General features: G+C 28.8%; 1 long non-coding RNA gene across 6 annotated transcripts; it reads right to left on the bottom strand.

Annotated features, from left to right (window-relative positions):
• Positions 1–532: 532 nt before the first annotated feature.
• Positions 533–20,082, bottom strand: LOC122272628 (uncharacterized). 6 transcript variants are annotated; one of them, XR_006227174.2, is made up of 6 exons: positions 19,787–20,027; positions 17,182–17,457; positions 14,318–14,861; positions 11,445–11,531; positions 7,198–7,433; positions 533–908 (listed from the first exon to the last, which is right to left on the bottom strand). It is a non-coding gene; the product is annotated as an uncharacterized lncRNA (long non-coding RNA). The 6 variants fall into 6 exon arrangements; XR_011637624.1 differs by having other exon boundaries at positions 536–908; positions 19,948–20,082; XR_011637626.1 differs by having other exon boundaries at positions 539–908; positions 14,402–14,861; positions 19,948–20,082.
• Between the last annotated feature and the right edge of the window lie 419 nt (positions 20,083–20,501).

Below are 20,501 nucleotides of genomic sequence, written 5' to 3'. Positions count from 1 at the left end.
GGTTGAATGAATTGTGAAAACATTGAATAAAACAATTTGAAAAGCACGCTTTTGCGTAATGCGCAGCGAAAATCAACATAGTAAAGAAGAGAAAATCTCCTTTTTTTCGAAAAGGTTTTTAAAAACACCCAATGAATAAAGCACCTTTAAGGGCTTTCAAAAAACGAAAATAAGCACCTTTAAACACTTTTTAAAAATGCTAAGCACCATGGTTACATACAGCAATTAATAGTTTTTTCCACCCTGGAAGAAATTGGATTAGGGGGGAGACCTTTCTTTCTTTCAAAAAGAAATATCTAATATTGAATCATTTTGTAATAAAATATTACATAATTTTTAAATACGTGAAACTAAAATGCAGGAATTAGATTGTTGTTTGTTTACGTCACACTAAAGCTACACAATAGACTATTGGCGAGAGTCTGGAAAACTTCTCTGAGGATGATCTGAGGACATGCACCACGAAAACCTCCCGCGGTTAGTCAGACGGTGAGGGGACTCTAACCCATGATCAGTCTATCACTGAAGATATTTTACACCAGCACTGTGGTTGGTTTAAATAAGTCTGAATTATTATGTCTAATTATCAGTGTTTGAAAGCATGATTATGAGTTTCTCAGGTATATCCTTTTTTACTTTTGGATAGGGAAAATCAAAGTTGTTAATTTTCACATGGTCGTAGATGGATCATTTATATGATATCTGATGTCCCTGAATAAATAAAAAAATGTACATATAAATAAGATATAATTACGTTGAACTGTTATAGGCTCTTCAACCCATCCTAAAGTATTACATATGTAGGTACTGGGAAAAATTATAATTTTATCTCCAGCAGAACTGGATTTAAAGGCAGTTTCAGGATTATGTTCGAATTCCAGAATCCCATTAGAATCAACAGATAAATTCTGTGAAGAATAAAACATCCTTCATATACAATGACAATATTCACAATAGCAGCTGAAAATCTTATTATAACGAACTTGTTGTTAAACACATATGCAACAATGTTCTCACTCAATTAAACAAAAAAATTTTTCAAGGGCTTGCTCAGTAATATAGTTAGGAATATATATAATTTATAATTAGTCATGCAAGATGCATAGCCAAATCTTTCAACAAAAAAAAAGCACCTTTTAAGCACTTAAATATAAAATATAATGTTACCAAAAAAGTGGAAAATTATAGGTTGCTTTCTTGTACTAAAATATATATACGTGATGGATTTCAGAAATCAATTTGGCTCAACTTTTATTTTGAAATTTTATTAAATTTTTCATTCCCTCACTAACATATAAAATAAGGGAATGATGCTAAAATGAGGGAATGATGCTAATGTGAAGGAATGATTCTAAAGCATTCATTATTCATAAGATGAGTAATTGTTTAAAATGTAATTTTTTTTTCTTGCTTTTTCGTGATTTGTTCTTACTTTCATTAAAAATTACAGTATATATTAAGTCAAACTATTTTTAAAAATATTTTTGAATGTGAATTAACCTGATCAGTTTTTTTAAAAATTAAATTGTGAAAAAAAGAGAACATAATAGAATAAAAAAGTCAAGAAAGATAGGAATGAATACAAATCCAGAATACTCCTTAGTTTTTTTTAAAAAAAAAAGAAAGAAAGATCGGATTATGTACCAGAAAAAAAGTAAAAGGGGACCAGTGAAACCCGGCTCCCAGATGACTAGTTGTAACTTGAGGGTGAAAAAGAAATAATGGAAGAAAAACTCTTGCAACTACAAGTTGAAAAAACAAGCTTTAATAGAATCAGATAAAAATGTTAACGAACCATCATTGAATGATAATTTTCCATGGCCTTCAAGTAAACAAATCACATTAAGAATTTCCTTGCATAATGTTTTGAATTTTAGTAAACTTCGTTTGAAAGCACTAGACAAAAAAAATTGAGCAAAATTGAAAAGATACTTGATGTACTTGTTCACAAAAACTAGAGTTTGCTATAAAAAGTGATTTTATAGAATTAAAAACTAAGACCCAAACGAAGAAGTCGTCTAAATAAATTTCAGGGCAAGGAAAGTATATCATCATCGGTATGCAAGCGATTGGTTTTCGGTGTAGTACTATGTTTGTAAGTAGGAACTAATTTTAAAATTTTAGCAAAGACTCACATAGAAAAAGTTATTTAATGGAATTTTAAGTGGAAAATTTTTTAAAAAGTATAGAGCATTCTGTTCCTCAAAGTGATTTCTGAAATATAGAATACACGAAGAATCAGTCAAATGATAATTTTTAAAAACAATTATGTAACTTATGAAACTTCAAAAAACATAGTTTGTTTTAATCAGATGAATTGAGAATGTGCTCAGGTAAAAAGGAATGTGAAACAAGAAAGAAAGAGATAAAAGAGCTAAAAGTAAAAAAAAAATATTTATACACTAAAAAAAATATTTACATGGAAACCCAAACTGTTACATTAGTTATCCTACTTTTTGAAGAATACACACGTTAAATAACCAACAATTAAAGATGCGTTGATACATAGTACATGCTAATTGGAAAATGGTTATCTCAAAACTTTATGAGATTAATATTACTAATTATAAGTCATCTGTGTGCAATAACTTGTGATTTCAACTTTGAAGACTGTTTGTATAGGAAATACCCTAATTGAAAAGATAAAATGCTGATTTATAAACAGTATGATGATAAGGAACTATTTAAGTACAAAAAGTGTGTATTAGAGAAGAAAAAAAAAAGAAATATATTGTTAAAAACCAAGAAAAGATTTCCAATAAATCAATAAAGATAAAATAAGAAATTAGTCCTTCCAATTTAATTAAAGAGCTAGAGGGGGACTTACCAAAATATACGTACAGTGCATGTTGCAAATTAGTAGAAAACAGTAAATGAACTGAAAAAACAATTATCAACAGATTTAATACTAGTACATATTTGTTTTAGCGAAAACTAAAGTTGCAAATATAAGGAAGAGATTCAGTCTGAATATGCTCAGTAACCTGTACAGGAGTTTTTTTTATAACCGTTGTTGAACAGTCAACCCAATCTATGCTATGCTGATGTTCAACTCCGAAGCCTTGTAATTTTTTAACCAATCCAGAAGACAAGGAAACTCCCGGATCAGTACCCCCAAAAATTAAAGTTGCAAATATAAGGAAGAGATTCAGTCTCATTATGCTCAGTAACCTGTACAGGAGTTTTTTTTATAACCGTTGTTGAACAGTCAACCTATTCTATGCTATGCTGATGTTCAACTCCGAAGCCTTGTAATTTTTTAACCAATCCAGAAGACAAGAAAACTCCCGGATCAGTACCCCCAGAGGTATTGGTTTGTTATAAAAACCTGGAGGACTTTGCGACTCGACAGGTTTAATGTGCATCAGTCACCATTTACTACACAGGAAGTCTTTGGCAGGCGGGGATCAAACCCATGAATTTCTGGACACAGGGCCCAGTGCCCTACCAACCAGGCTATCCCGGGCAGTGTAAATGTTAATTAGAACCAGGGTTCGTGATTTTTTTGATTTTTTTAAAAAAAATCAAAAGAATCAGATTTTTTTGATTTAAATCGGATTTTTTTGATTTAAATCAGATTTTTTTGATTTTTATTCAAATACACTGTAAGAACTTTAATTTATGATTAAAAAAAATTATAAATGTTTAATCAAATTAACTTAATATTAAAACTATATTGTAACAATATTTTAGAAGCTCTAACTAAAATAATTTTTCATTATAATACATGGCTTTGAATGCATAGCAACCATTTTGAAACAAATGCATGATTAAAATTTAAAGACTAGATGAAATAGAGAATTTAAAGAATACTTCAGGGGTCTGTCTGGGTTTTTCTGAGAGGTACCTATTTTGTGAAAATTAAAAATTATATTAAAAAATCAACACAAATATAGTAAAAATATGGATTTATCGTTTCTTACGAGACACAAAAATAAAATTTTAAGAAAAAGTATTTTGTGTGATTATTCTATCATTTTTCCTAAAGTTGAATTTGTAAAGGTACCGTTAAACGGTAGTAAATTTGGCTTGGACAGACCCCTGCACTTTAACTATTAAAACAAAGTTTCAGTTAGCAAACCATAACTTTAATTTAAAATTGTGATTTCTTTTTTTTTCTCTTGATTTTTAAAATGACAAAATAAATGTAGCAGACTGTGTTTATAAATGTAGTCATTCATCAAAAAATAAATAAATATTTAATCTATATATTTTTATATTAAAATATTCATTTTTAATTCTATATCAAAATAGATAAGTTAAGCTAAAAAAAAAATTAGAAAATCTATGTATTCATTGGAATTTTTTTTCACAAAATTTCTTTATAGAAAATCAGATAATGTCAAAGATACTGTAAACATATTATGAGAAAAAAATACCAGTTAATAACCCTACTGCATCAAATAGACTTCGAAAGAGTTTGAAAGGGAAGAATGACACTACAATAGGAAAAAAAACATCTGAATTCATCAGCCCGTTTTTTTTTCTTTTTCTGTTTTTGGCATATTACGGTAATTTCTTTTTAATATAACCTCAAGCTTCAGAAATATACATTTTCCACCAATAAAATATGATGTAGATTTTAATTAACGCTTTTTCATTCAAAAGGTAGAATTTTAATTAACATTACTTGTATTATTTTTTGAAAAAAATTCATGTTTATTAATTACTTTCTACAGCTATGCAAGTCTATATTAAGACAGCATTAAATGTTTACTTTAATCTGTACTTTCAATCTCAAGAATCAAAAGATTTTTAAAAATGTAATTTCAAATGTGTTGGAATTTAACACACACCAAGAAAGTAATTTCGTTAACTAAAATTAATTAATGCAGCAATTTATTTAAATTAAATTTTAATACTAAGAAAAGAAAATAATAAAAGTATCAAAAATTTAAAACACTGTTTTTTAACTTTTAAAATCAATATATATAGATAAAAAAAATTAGTTGATTTAAATCAATGATTTTTTTAAAAAAATCATTTGATTTAAAACATGATTTAAATCGTGATTTAAATCAAGCTGATTTAAATCAACGAACCCTGATTAGAACAATGAAAAAACTAAAAGAATAGCCGATCAGAAAGTGACAGAAAGAAAGGTGTGCATAAAAAGTTTAAAATAGGAGATTGAGTCGTCGAGAGTGGTAACATTTTAGATACTGGCAAAGTGAAGACCATGCATTCAAGAAATTTAACAATTGATGTAACGGTTCCAATTGTAGGAAAATTTAAATGATAATTTCCTAAACATACATAGCTATTTAAAAACAAACATCAGAAAAGAATCCTATCATGCGTGAAAATCATTCCATCCAATTCTATTTTGATAACCTAGAAAACTATCATAGTTATAAAACAAAATTATAATATACATTAAATATGCTTAGTATACTTTAACTTGATGAAGAAACACATGTATTTAAATAAACCATCATTCTCCGAAGATTAACGTCATTCTCCTCAAAAATTATCAAATTTATTAATTTCTTTTAATATTAAGTAAAATTTAAAGGATTTTCTCATTATGCCATTACATATGCCTACTAATATAAAAAGTTTCAAATCTTTTCATTCATTTTACTTTTTTGGGAATTTTTGAATCAAAAATAACAGTTCTCAAAAGAATAACCCATATGCATTAAAAAAATGCAAAATATTTTTCGAAGACTTTATGTGATCATGACAAAATAGCTAGTTTCTGAGAAAGAACTCTTTTCTTGATTAAAATTAGCCATTATAAAATGATCAAGAGAATTTTCCGTTCAAATGCAAAATATTTTTCAAAGACTTTACGTGATCATGACAAAATAGCTAGTTTCTGAGAAAGAACTCTTTTCTTGATTAAAATTAGCCACTATAAAACGATCGAGAGATTTTTTGGTTCAAATGCAAAATATTTTTCAAAGACTTTACGTGATCATGACAAAATAGCTAGTTTCTGAGAAAGAATTCCTTTCTTGATTAAAATTAGCCATTATAAAATGATTGAGAGATTTTTCGGTTCGATGTCAGAGGGTAGAAAATGAAGCCCGAAATTGAGAATATGTTGCAAAATGCAGCAGAGTTGCACATGAGAGTGCAAGAATTTCACTGAACCCAACACAAGTATTTCATCAAACAAGTAAAATGATTGGCGCTTTCATACGCTATGGACCGACGATAAGCAGAAAAGCCTCGTGTTTGAATAAATTGCAAAAACATGGAATCGAACAATGTGAAAACCACACTTTTGCATAATACGAGGCGAAAATCGATATGGTAAAGAAAAAAATTTCATTTTCGAGAATTAAGCACTTTTCAAATTAAGCACTTTTCAAAAACACCTAATAAAAGAAGCACCTTTAAAGGCTCATAAAAACGAAAATAAGCACCTTTAAGACCACATAGAGTAGGCCATAAAGTTTCAAATGTTGGTAATAAATTTTTAAAACATTCAAATAAAACATGAGAAGATAATTTATTATTACGCGATGAAGTTCTCTTCCAATAATTTGTTTGCAGATTGATATTTAGAATTTTTTTTCCAGAGATGGAAACTTCATGATTTACTCTAGATTTGTCTGAATTCAGTTTTTCCTCACTTAAACTAGTTATGGAGATGAATGAGAATTTGTGCTGAAAAGTTTCCCTCGCAGTATGGCACTCTCTTAAGGGATATTTCTCAAAATGCCTTTGAAAAATATAAATTTTAGTCTCTGACTTACTTGAATCATATCAAGTGTAAATTGCTTAGCGACAATATAAGTAACTGGTTTTTGAACGCCACTGTTGTATCTTCATTTAATGAGTTTACCTGTGGTGTATTTCATTTTTACATACGGCCAGAAAAAAAATAAAGAAATAAAAACTTCTATCATTTACATTACAAGGATGAGTTTTTTAAAAAACTGAAAATAGAAATTAAAAAACGTCGCATGTAAATTTTTTTAAAAATAATGGAAAAAATTCCTGAAATTTGAGCAAGAATTGTATGTAAGAAGCATATATACGTAGCACATATTTTAATAAAAAAATAATAAAAATGTTGAATTATGAACAATGCTGAATAAATATAAATTTTTTAAAAAACTTTTGTGTGAATTCTGATCTTGATGTGAGATCTTTAAATTGCATGAATACGAATTCCAATGTGAGTATGTGATTATGTGTATTTATATAGAAAGGAAAAATCATCAAACAAGGAAAAAGAATTACCTAATTACTGGATTCTCCAACATTTCCATTTTAGTTCGCAGTTCATTGAGTCATTCTTTCAATTCAATTGTCCTCATAAAGTCCTCTTCATTGATTTCAGCTTCAGAATCACTGACATTTATTTCAGAATACATCAGGTTGATCTCTCTCTCTGCACTTTGGTTGCTTGCTTCAGAATCATTTTTATTTTGGATATCATGGGTTTGGGCAGAATGTTATTCTTCATGTCAAAGTAACTGTAAAAATAACCAAATTTTTAGTCTTTGTTATTACTCATGCTCAAATAACTGTTATAAAGGGGGACATACCCCTAATAACACCCCTTTTTTGACAAGGTATGTAGCTAAATCTTTCAACAAATAATAAACACCTTTAAAGTACGTTTTAAGCACTCAAAAAATATTTTTAAGCACTGTATACATTAACATGCAAAATAATTTTCAAAAACTTTACATGGTCATGATAAAATAAACCAATTTCTGACAAGGAACTCTTTTCTAGATTATATTAGCCATTATGAAATGATCGAGAGATTTTTTGGTGCGATATCAGAGGATGGAAAACAAAGCCTGAAATTAAGAATATCTTGCAAAATGCAGCAGAGTTGCACATATCTCAACAAAGTGCAAGAATCTCAACAAACCCAGTCCAGTTGGCACACATACGGACTCGCAAGCATTTCATCAAACATGTAAAATGATTGGCACTTTCATACGTTTTAGATTGACATTATGCTGAATGAATCGTGAAAAAATAGAATAGAACAATGTTAAAAGTACGCTATTGCATGACATGTGGCAAAAATCGACACGGTAAAGAAAAAAAGGGAAAATCAAGCACTTTTTAAGAACACCCAGTAAAAAAACCACCTTTAAAGGCTTTTAAATAACGAAAATCAAAAATAAACACATTTAAGCACTTTTTAAAAATGCTATCCACCATGCAACTGTTATTATGTGTAAAAGGGAGGCCATTTCTTTGATATCTTCAACTCAAAAACTGAAGACAGGGAAAAAAATGATAATTCCCTGTCATTAGGTAATTTTTTTAATTCTTTGTATTTTCCAGTTTTTCCCTATGGAGTGGCAACCCTGAATGAGCATCCATTAACTCAAATGAGTGGTTATGTATGTGTATTATAAACAGTAAATGGTTATTCTACTTGCTTTACATCAATCTATGTCAACTATATATCAAATTGAACCAAGTAATTTTTTGAATAATTGACAAAATCTTAAAAACTCTCATCATTTTGAACAACAGTGTGCTCTTCAATAAAGAAAAGGAAAAAAAGAACATCAAAATATCTATTTTTAGTTAACATTTGATCATAAGACTTTTACAGACTTCCAAAACTTGCTGATGAGCTTTTTATTTTAGGAGTATTTCAATATGTCAGAGTAAGAAAATTGACATATCTTGAAATGAGTGTTTTAAAATATGGACATAGCTCAAAATGGGTTTAGTTAAGAAAATGAGAATAGCGCTCAAAATGAATGAACCATTTAAAGAAACAGTCACATCTCAAAATGAGTGTTTAAGAATATGGAAACAGCTTAAAACCTATATTTAAGAAAAAATGGACATAGCACTTTTCAAGCTGTAAACGGTGACTGGTGCATGTTAAATCTGTTGAGTCTCAAAGTTCTCCATGTTCCCATAATAAATCATACCTCTGGGGGTACTGATCCAGGAGTTTTTTTGTCTTCTGGATTGGTGCAAAATTACAAGGCTACGGAGTTTCCCAAAATTGGGTCGGCTGTTCAACGACTGTTATAAATATAATAATAATTAAAAAACAATATAAAGAATGCGTGAATTTACCACAGAAATACTTTTCTTAATGCAAAAGAAATACTTGTTTTAACTTTTTATTGAAAATAAGTATACAGGTCAACCAATTTACTTCGTAAAAGGAAAATGCAATGTTTAGAGGAAACAATTTATAGATTAGGAGGGACCAGCAACTTGCTGTACCTCCCTGCTGAGGGGAGAAAGTTACAGCAAGTTATTATCATATTTGCCACCAACATGACTAAATATGTGGACGGCCCTTCGTTAATCTACCTGCTGTACAAGGGACTTTTCACTCAAAAAGGTTGTACACCCCTATAATAAAGTAGCACTTATTTAGGATAAATTACTACTATTGATAACATCTCCTGAAATAAAATAAAAAAATGACTATTTGGCAAATAGGGGTGCCTATGGGCTGAGAAGATTTATTTAATCTAGCAAAACTAAGTTCTTAATTTATGAAACTCTTGTCAGGTTGGACTTTATGATTCTGAAGCTTGGTCAGTGACAAAACTGGAAGAAAATTGTATCACAATATTCGAGAGAAAGATTTCACTGAGTATATTTGATGACGTGAATGAGAACAATAACTGGAGAAGAAGATTTAACTTTGAACTGTACAAGATTTATAAAAACCCGATGTTATTAAATACATAAAAATAGATAGAATGAATTGGGATGATTCATATAATTCGAATGAGTGATGACATTACAATAAAAAAAGATATTGCTTTTTAGACCCTCTGCGACAAGAAAATGGGGAGTGCCACGGCAGAGATGGGCTGATTCGGTGGTGTCTGATATTCTTGCAATTTATGAAAAGAATTGTAGATCAAAGATAAATCGAAAGTTTTTATGGAGAAATCTTCCGAGGAAGGCATTGACCCACATTGGGCTGTCTGGTCAACTATGACAATGATGATAAAAAACTGGAGAAATATGAGACATCAGAGAAAAAGCAATGTTTTATTCACGAGAGAAGCAACTAATCACTCAACTTTCCACATACCAGTTGATTAATCAATACAAGAACCTCAATTTTGTGTATTTGATTGATGATGGCAGATCTTCAGTTTAAAAGCTGCTGGAACTGTCATGACTACCTACAGTTGGATACAGTAATTTAACTTTCACTTAAACTTTAATTTCAACTTTAACTTTCAGCAAAGTTAACATTTTTTTATATTTAAAGCTTTATTTGACTAGTTCTTAGTGTTCCACTTTTCTGATACACATGATCAGGGGTAACTGAAAGCCCAATTCAAAAGTCCAGAAAATTTCTTGAGGAAAATCATTAACGACCCATTTAAAAAAATATTGTCTTTATAATTTTAAATCATTGATATTTACACAACATGAAACTCTAAATAAATTATATGCGGCATATTTTAAATCAATAATTATGTATAAGTTTATTTTTATCTCTCATCACATGCGCCTTTTTGTCCACTTTGTAAATCTTTTTGTCCACCCTTCATGGACACATTGAGTCCTCAAGATATTGGGAAGCAAGAGAACTTTTAAAGCAATGACTTTGGTCTTCGTTCTTTGTTATCCTACGTACATTTGTATTAGTTATTTATTTCATCTCTCTATTTGTACCTTTTGCCTTGCCATTGGAAATAAAAATAAATAAAAAAACAAGGTATAAAAAAATCTCTTTATCACATTTATTATTCTATCAGAAAAAATATTTACAAATGAAAGAGATGCCAAGTATAAATTCTAGTTCTAATGATTTTAAATAAAATATAAAATTTTTATCTCTGCATGATAGAAATTCAGATCTGCTAAAATTATTTCTTTAGAATTGCATAAATTATTACTTTTTTAAAAAAAACAAAGGATGAAAATCTGATTTTATTAGCAAATTTTAATAATTTGATTTAAATTATTTAATGCTCTATTTTTTTTCCAACTAAAACAGTTGCTTCATTTATTTATACAATTTCAATTGATCTATATTTTCCATTAATTAGAACAATTAGCAAGTGAACTCTAAATGTTGCCAACAGATCTGAATATTTTTTTATTTTATAACCGTCGTTGAACAGCGGATTCAATTCTGGGTTTACGACTACCAATCCTCAACTCCGTATCCTCATAATTTTGATCCGAAACCAGAAGACAAGGTAGTTCCTGGATCGGTACCCCCAGAGGTATTGATCTGTTATGGGAACATAGAAAACTTTGTGATCTGACAGATTTAAAGTGCGTCAGTAACCATTTACTACACCAGGAGTCTTGGGTCTGCGGGGATCGAACCCACGATCTCTCCGACATGTGCCCATTGCCCTACCAACCACGCTATCAAAGCCTGGTTAGTAGGGCAACCAGGTCGGGAGTATTGTGCAAAGTCATTTGAACTGATAAAATATTTGTTTTTACAAAAGCAATGTCAGATCATTAACAAAAATAAACTATAAAAATATGCTTTAAAAAAGACATACAGCTGCAATCGAGGTTTTAAAATGTCTTCCGTATATTGGATATCTTCCTCGCCACCCCAAGGTCGTTGCAAATGCAATAAAAAGAATCTGCAAAATTAAAATGCATTTTAATTAAAAACATAAAACCTTATTCAATTTATTTGATGAAAATTATTATTAGATTTTGTATGGAATAAACTTATTGTTACAATAAACTGATACCAATAAAAAGGTTAATTTTTACAGGGATGTTAAAAAAAAAATAATAAATAAATAAAATATAAAAAAAACAGATTTTTTACAGAAAAGACTCAGCTTACTAAGTTTTTTCAGGGTTAAATTGGTATTTTTTAAAGTGAATTGCTTGTTTTTTTTTATTATTTATTTCCTTAGAGTAAGTTTTGTCACATTAATAAATACCATTAATTAATTAATAATTAAGTTATGAGAATTATCAACTGTTAAACTTGGTAAGAAAAATGGTTCGTCAATCTACAGCCTCTGTAATGCAACTTCGAATTTAAAATGTTGCATGCTAAAAGAAGTATTTTTATCTGTGAACTTAGCACAATTTTTGTTTTTAAATTCCAGTTTTTGAAAGTTATTATTTATTTAAGTGCTTCTTCATGAACTTTTCCAGTCTCTTAGCTTCAAATATTGACTATTTATCCATTGTAATAGAAAATTAATTTTTATATTGTGGTATCTTAATCTTAACCTGTGGTATCTTAATTTAATTGTATCTTAAGTTCATACTTAAGTAATTGTCAACCAAAAGTAGGGAGGGAAAAAAAGGACAGAGAGAAAATACATCTTGCCAGACATAAATCATAAAATTTATACTGAAACTGATAACAATAAAAAAACTTAATAAAGAACAATAGAACTCGCTTTCAATATGATGTGACTCGCCAATAAATAAAATTACATATCTTGTGTTTTTTCTTAATGAGTCATGTTTCATAATGTGTTTCCCTTAGGCTGAATGTATTCTTCACTACGCAGGGTGCGTAGCCAGATTTTTCAACAAAAAACTTTTAAGCACTTCTTGCACTCAAAAAAATAACTTCAAGCACTTTCAAAAAATTAAATCATAATTAGGATCTGTGCAATAATAATAAAAAAATTTTATCGTTTAAAGTTCTTGATTTATAAACATAAAATAAATAAAATTCAAAAACATTCTCAAAACCTTTACATAATAATGATAAATTAACTAGTTTCTGATAAATATTGCACCGAAAATTATGAAAATCATGCATTTTTTGTTATTTAGAATGATAATTGATACGACAAAGAAAAAATCTTTTTTCAAAAGATATAAAATTAAGCACTTTTTAAAAATCCCGAATATGTAAAGCACCTTTAAAAATGTAAGCCAAAAATAAGCACTTTTTAAAAAAGTTACCTATCCTGCTACAGATGATTTTTTTCCAAATCATTGGTAATCGTCTATTTCATAATGATCAACATGATAACAAAATGTTCTTAGATAAATCTACAATAGTTATACATTTTAAAAACAAGATATTCTGCATGTTTGTGGAAAATACTGAAATTTAAGGTTTAAAAAAAAAATCATGGTGTATAGCCAGATTTTTCGACAAAAAATAAGCACCTTTACGCACTCAAAAAAGATTTTTACTTACTTTTCAAAAAAAAAATTTATTATCAGGATCAGTAATAAAAAATTTTTTTATGGCTTAAAGTTATAAACATAAAATTAATAAAATTCAAAAAAAAATTTCAAAAACTTTACATAATCATGGTAAAATAACTAGTTTCTGATAAATATTGCAGAGAAAATTGTGAAAATCATGCATTTTTTGTAATTTAAAATGACACTCAATATGGCAAGAATAAATCTCTTTTAAAAAGATAGAAAATTAAGCACTTTTTACAAAACCCGAATAAAAAAAACGCTTCTAAAGGCTTTTAAAAGACATAAATAAAAAATAAGCACCATCTATCTTATTTAAATATAAAAGAATTAAAAAATGAGAAAATAACATTATTAAAAAGTTTTATAACTATGACTACAAACTTTATATAAAATATAGTAAACTTGCTCTTCAATTGACAGGGTGCGTAGCCAAATCTTTGAATCAAAAATAAGCACTTTTTAAAAACTTTTCAAGCACTTTACAAAGAATCTCAAGCACTCAAAAAATTCACATTCAATCAATGATATTATTGAAACAGCTTTAGCGTTAAAAAAAACCAAAAAGGAACAGGCGTAAATCGAAACAATCAGTACTTTCCCACATCACCGAGTGAATTCAACTTGACCCTGAACTCAGAACAAAAGTACCCTTACCCCCTACGTCAAAAAAAGTGTTAGAAGTAAAATAAAATAAACAAGAACAAAATTAAAATAAATTAAAAAGAAAAACATTTCATAAGGATCTGATATTCTCTATCCGAATTGGAGCACTCGGGTTTCGGTCTCAAGTGTGCGCACACGCGCAAGTCATAACGTGGGTACGACATGAAGTCAGTGTGAATGATTATGTAGCAAACTCCCCATTTTTCGTGAAATGCATGGGATCCACCAGATATCACTGAAGGGGGAAAAAAATTATTCGGAAAAAAATCACTTTTTAAAAACGCCAGCTGAAAAAAGCACCTTTAAAAGCTTTTAATAACGAAATCCCCAAAAAAGCACCTTTAAGTACTTTTTACAAACGCTACGCACCCTGATTGAAGCTTAAAAAAATCAAACAAAATGTAGAGAAATGAGAAGAAAAAAAAAAGAACTTCCCCAAAAGAAAATAGTAAAATAGAAAAAAAAGAAGATAAAGTGATTCATGATATTAAGCAGAGGATAAATATTAAACAGTTTATTGATATGTGCAGTTATTAAGTTCCATTTATGGTGAACTAACTATACCAACTTCCAAAGAATTTCTAAAAATCAAAATAGTTATAATGGCAATCAAAGTTTTTGATTACTACTTATTAAACACTTATATAAGTACAGGTACTTAGAGCAGATCAACAAGATAATCCCAAAGTATCAAAAAAAGTTAATATACAGTCTAGCCATCACAATTCCTGCATACTCGTGCTTTGGCTGGTTAAGAAGAGATATGATTTGCACTTTTGCGGATTGACGGAGTAACATTATCTCTTTGATTCTCGCTCAGTCAAAATAGTTTTACTCCTGTTTCCACAGCAGCAGACGATTTCAGTTGCATAGAATTCTTGTGATGGCAAGACAGTTTTTTTTTTGTAGATATAGTTACCAAACATGCTCAATAGCAAATGCTGTTTTAAGATACACTTCATCATCGTCCTCTTCACTGATTACAAACAACTCAACTAATGGTAGAGCAACACTAGAACATTTTTTAACTTCTTGCTGAATCCACTGTATCTGGTTGAGGTCAGCTCCGATTACTGATTTCACCAGCCTCTAACTTTTCCCACACTCACAACCTAAACATAAATTAACAATAGTTTAACTATTTATTTTAACCAACATAATAAATATGAAATGTACCAAATAAACTTCAAAAAATCTTTAATTTCATCAAAACTATTAATACCGGTTGGAAAAAATACAATTTTTTCTAAGTTAAATACAACTGTACAACTTTTTTATTTTTAAAAAAAGAAAATACAGTGATTAAAATAACCCACTTTGTAATTTTCTATGCAATTTTAATATTTGTAGTCATAAATTGATTTTCGAATAATAGAAAAAGGTTGTTATTAAAATTTTGATAATGATCAATCCTCTGAATTTTTATCACAGAATACAAATGTCGAGTAAAAAAGAGTTTCTCAAATAAATTGTTACCGTACAAATAGTCTACTCAAATCTGAAATTTGCATATTGTGAGGACATTGTACTAATTAAAAATTAAATGGAAATGTCTATCAGATTGATAAAAAAACAATATGGATCTACAACAGAATTAATTGAACAATTGAAAAATTATTCAAATTTAAAACTCACTTTCACAATTTCAAAATCATTGATAGTAAATGTGATATCATTTATAAATGGACCACACTATTAATTACTAATAATAAATAAAATTACACAAATCTCCTAATAAAATTAAGATATTTGCAAAAAAATCAAAATCATACAGGGTTCACAATAAAAAGGAATAAAAGTAAACTTTTCAAGACATTTTATAAGATTTTTAGATTACAACAGCAAGAACTGAATAGAAATGTGTCAAAAATATGAATATTTCTATAGCCTGACTATCTTTAAGATAAAAAATGCAGGTATTTTTTAAATAAAAAATAAACACTTTTTAACTCTTGATAGCACTATTTTACCCAAATGCAATGTTAACTCTGGTCATTTTAAGCATAGCTGTTTAGGGTTAAAAACCTTGAAAACAATATTATAAACTTATACTTTATAATAGAAATGAGCTCTTATACTTTCAGTTCCCAGTACTACCGGTTTCCACAGAAGCGCTCATAGTTTTAATGCCTATTGCAGAAAAAGAGGCATGCTTTACAATCTAAAAACTGTTTACTTTTACCAAAAAAAAACTAAAAAAAACATCATAATAATAAAAAAAAATTGCAAGTTGCAGATCAGAGTTGTCTTCATCTGAAATAATTTATAAATTCAAAAGATGAAGGAAAATAATAGCTTAAATTTACTCTCAGACATATTCACAAAAAAAAAAAAAAAATTCTCACACACAGAAACAAAAACAGAAGTCAAATAATAGCAAAAAAGTGTGAACTACTTGAAAGAAACACAATCAATATAACTGCAGAACCATGATCTACTTTCTATTCTTGTCTGAAAACACTCTCAGACAGGGTTGGGGTTTCGGACAGGGGATTTGAGTTTTTTGTCTTAAAGTGTCCAAAACCTTGAACATTTATAAAAATTCAATATGTGTCACCATTGTGCACATAATAATTACATATATCAATAAATATTCTATACTTTTTATACAATTTGCTTTAACTTATTGAAGAAAAAATGCATTTTTTGTTGCTTTAACTTATTGGAAGAAAAATAATATAATATGAAAAGATTTATAACTTTTGAAGCTCCACAATTCACTGAATACCTTATCTCTTAAACATGCTTTTAATACTGATAAATTATGCCTTTGCATAAGGATAATAAATACAATATAAAATATAATAATAAACTTTTTTAATAAAAACAAAAAGTCTTCATTTTGTTTCAGGTTCAAAAAGTAAAACTTCATTTTTCACAATTTTTTTTTAAAATTGTGACATAATTTGAGGGAATTGGAAAAGGACATTTTAAACCATGGACATGTTACATTCTGTCCTAAATCTTTTCAACTCTGCTCTCAAGGTCATTCTATTGCACTCCAAAGCAGTGTCAGTAGTTTTACTGATAGTGACACTTTGCATACTACAGAAAGGCTTATATGTACACCCGAGGCAGTTAGCAAAGCTTTTATATATGCCTGCAGCAGGCAAAGGGTCAAAATATTCAATACAATGAAATGTGCTACCCGGAAAATTTATGTCTACTATAAAAATTCGTATTTTAAAACAAAAAAGACAATACAAATATTACTTCCATTATGAAATCTAGCTCTGAATCAACAAAACAATGAAATGCTACCAGGAAAATTTATATTTACAATAAAAACTCTTATTTTACAGTAAAAAAGCCAATACAAGTAATACTTCCACTATGAAATTTAGCTCTGAATAATCAAAATGCTACCAGGAAGATTTATATCGACAATAAAAAATTCATATTTTACAATAAAAAAGTCAATACAAGTATTACTTCCACTATGAAATCTAACTCTGAATCAACAATAGAAGATTTTCCAGTTGACCTCCAGACAGTTTTCCATCCGATTGGCTCCACTATGTGAGTGAGGTATTAAACAAGAGCATATTCTGCTGCTGATGAACAGCAATCCAGTAATATTTTGTCCTCGAAAACTGAAAGAACTTCATTTAAACTAGAGGACTCTAAGTTAATTCCATATATATTAGGACAGCACAGTAGAGAAAATAACGATTTTGATGATTCTTTATCCATAGTAGATTGACAGACCTAAAATGTTAAAATAAAATTCTTAATTTCTTTTTATATATTTCACTTCTTTATAAACATTCCACTTTCCTACATTTATATACATTTGTAAAGAAATAGCTATGTATTTAAGATAGGGGTGCACAACCTGCGGCCCGCAGGCCATATGCGGCCCTCCGACCACTGAGGTGCTGCCCGCAAGAGTTTCTGAACTCAATAAAAAATAAACAAAAATTTCAAATATAAAAAATTTCTTAAATTTTTTTTTTTGCACTTTTGAGTCATCACGTTGTGAAGCTCTAAATTTTTATTGATTCTATAGTAAATGTATGTTCACCACGCTTTCTTTAAGTCGATTTTATCATATATCAAAATGATTTTTTAAGCACTTATTTCCGCTTTTCAACATAATTTCGAAAATCCTAAATTTTTCTAACGATATTATTACAACACGCGAGTTTCAGATCGCCCATTTAAATAATCACTTTTTGGCGCACTTTTGGCAGATCTTTCTTTTTTTCAACCATTTTCCTTGGGCAATAATTGCTATGCATTCCCACATAGATTTGAAATTTTCGATAATTTTATTAGGTAATAGATAATCGCTCATTTGACACGCTTTATTCGTGCTGAGTTCCATTAATTTAAGTGATTTTATTTTTATATGTTATACCTTTCCACGTTATTATTATTAACTGCAATGTTATTACGAGAGGCGAATTTCTATTCGCGCATGCAAATAAACACTTTTTGATGCGGTATTTCGGTTATGAATGGTATTTGGTACAATATTTCAGACTAGCGACGAATGTCATTTGTTCGAATGTGGTAACGAATTGTGATTTGGTCTAGTACTAAATGTTCGGCAAAAAAAAAAATCTGCCGAATACCGTATATTTGGGGCCAAATAAAATTCTTCAGCAGAGCATAGCAACACTGAAACCAAAAGTTCAATGCTAAGAATAATATTTTCTGGAAAAAACGTGTTCATAAAACAACGCTAAAAAATAAGGCCTATTAGAAGCGCTTTGGAAAATGCATCTCTATAAGAACTAAAGATTATATACAAAAGTGAAACAGAGAAAATAAAAATTTATCTTAATTTTCGAATAGAAATTTTAAAGCTGAACATCTCAGTTTTTCAAATACCAGAACAGGTCAAGAATGTGTCTAACAGAAATGTTCTAAAAATTGCTGCGTTATAATAAAAATGCTTGTAAAAAGAGAAGTTTTTTTTTAAGAGAAAAAAAAACTAAACAAAAACAAAAAACGTTCTTAATTTTTTTTAATTAAAAATCTAAATTCAGCATATTGAATTTAAATTTTTCACATTGCCATATTTATAGAAGAAAGGAATTGCTACAAAATGAAGTTTATTAGTAACGTTCATTGGGGAAAATGCCTATATAGAGAAGAGTTAATTAAAAATAAAAGCAGAAAAAAAATTGTTCTGAGTTCCTAAAACAAAACTAAAACACTGAAAATCTCAGTTTTCTATGTTCTCGGTTATCTATATTATGGTACAGAGAAAAAAGTGACAATTAATCAATAGTATGGGACGTTCCGTTAAAACGATGAGTTGTAATAAAAACAACAAAAAAATTCCTTCTCAAATCTTAGAACTAAAAGTATCGAAAAAATTAAGAAATTGACTTGTTTGAATATGATTCTTTTTTTTTAAAAAAAAAAGCAGAAGTGCAAAATAGTCAAAACAGAAATGCAAAGAAGTCGGTGTACGTTTACTATATAAAAAAAACCTAATAATCATTAAAAAGAAATAATAAAGTACATTTTGAATTTATATTACTAAATATATATATAACATTATTTTCTACTTTCCTTCAGTGAGCATTGCAGTCTTTTTAATAATAATTTATTTTTAAATGGATAATTTTTGCATAGTGTGATATGATTTTAAAAAAAAAAAACATTTCTTTTCTTCTTCAAACGTTTATTTAATTATTTTAATAAATCTATTTTTGATGATATAAAAATTGAAATTATTTTTAAAAAAGTATTAGTTTTTTCATTTTTGACCCAGATCTAATAATTGAACACTTTAATTTTCTACAAATATATTACTAAGATTATTGATAAAAAAAATTAGAACACATATTACAGCATTTGTCGTCTACATGTCTAAATATATATGCGGCCTTTCCTTAGTCAACCTGCTGTGCAGGTGGCCCTTCAATCAAAAAGGTTGTGCACCCCTAATTTAAGAGTTGTATCTTTCTTAAGACCACGTTTAAATAGGGTATATTTCCATGTCGTGATCTGTCTCTAAATGGTTTTAAAAACAATTTTTATCTCTCTTTTTTTTAAAGAAAGTGAAAGGTTTGCCAGTTACTTAAAATTTACAAGTTGGTTCCTCCTATGTTTTTCTTTTGTAAGTTTCTTGTGGGTCACCAAGACTCTGCAATTATTCCATGACAGATTACGATACAAAAATCTTCCACCAAAAATAAAATAAATTATGAATGGTATACTATAATGCATAATTGGTAGTACCTAAAAATTAAATTCGTTGAAGTGAGTACATTTAAATCTATCGCGCGACAACAATACAAATAAAATAAAATAAATAAAGAAATTTAAGTAGAAGTATGTACTTTCAGTATGACAAGATATAGGTATTATTCTTAAGGACCATTCTTACTGCAATCAAATTGAATGAGCAATCGCATATCGACGCAATTTGCACATGCGCAAANCAAGATATAGGTATTATTCTTAAGGACCATTCTTACTGCAATCAAATTGAATGAGCAATCACATATAGACGCAATTTGCACATGCGCAAATAACTCTTTCCACTGCTGGTAATTGAGCGGGACCCTACCAGAGGAAATAATGATAGGATTTGTAGGGGGGACACAATATGACAATCAAATTTAATATGTATATAATAGTGTGTTTATTAGCTTTAAAATGAGGAAATTCGAAGTCAATATTCTGCTTCAAGACATAGCCCTTTATCTTACCTTATTATTGACCCATAATATTTATATCGGATCACGTATAATACATGTACATTACCGGGTACTAGTGGACCCTGCTAGAGG

The sequence above is a fragment of the Parasteatoda tepidariorum genome, chromosome 9, assembly GCF_043381705.1.
Source record: "Parasteatoda tepidariorum isolate YZ-2023 chromosome 9, CAS_Ptep_4.0, whole genome shotgun sequence".
NCBI lineage: Eukaryota > Metazoa > Arthropoda > Arachnida > Araneae > Theridiidae > Parasteatoda > Parasteatoda tepidariorum.
The sequence above is the reverse complement of the archived record's forward strand: the minus strand, read 5'-3'. Positions and strand labels throughout refer to the sequence as shown.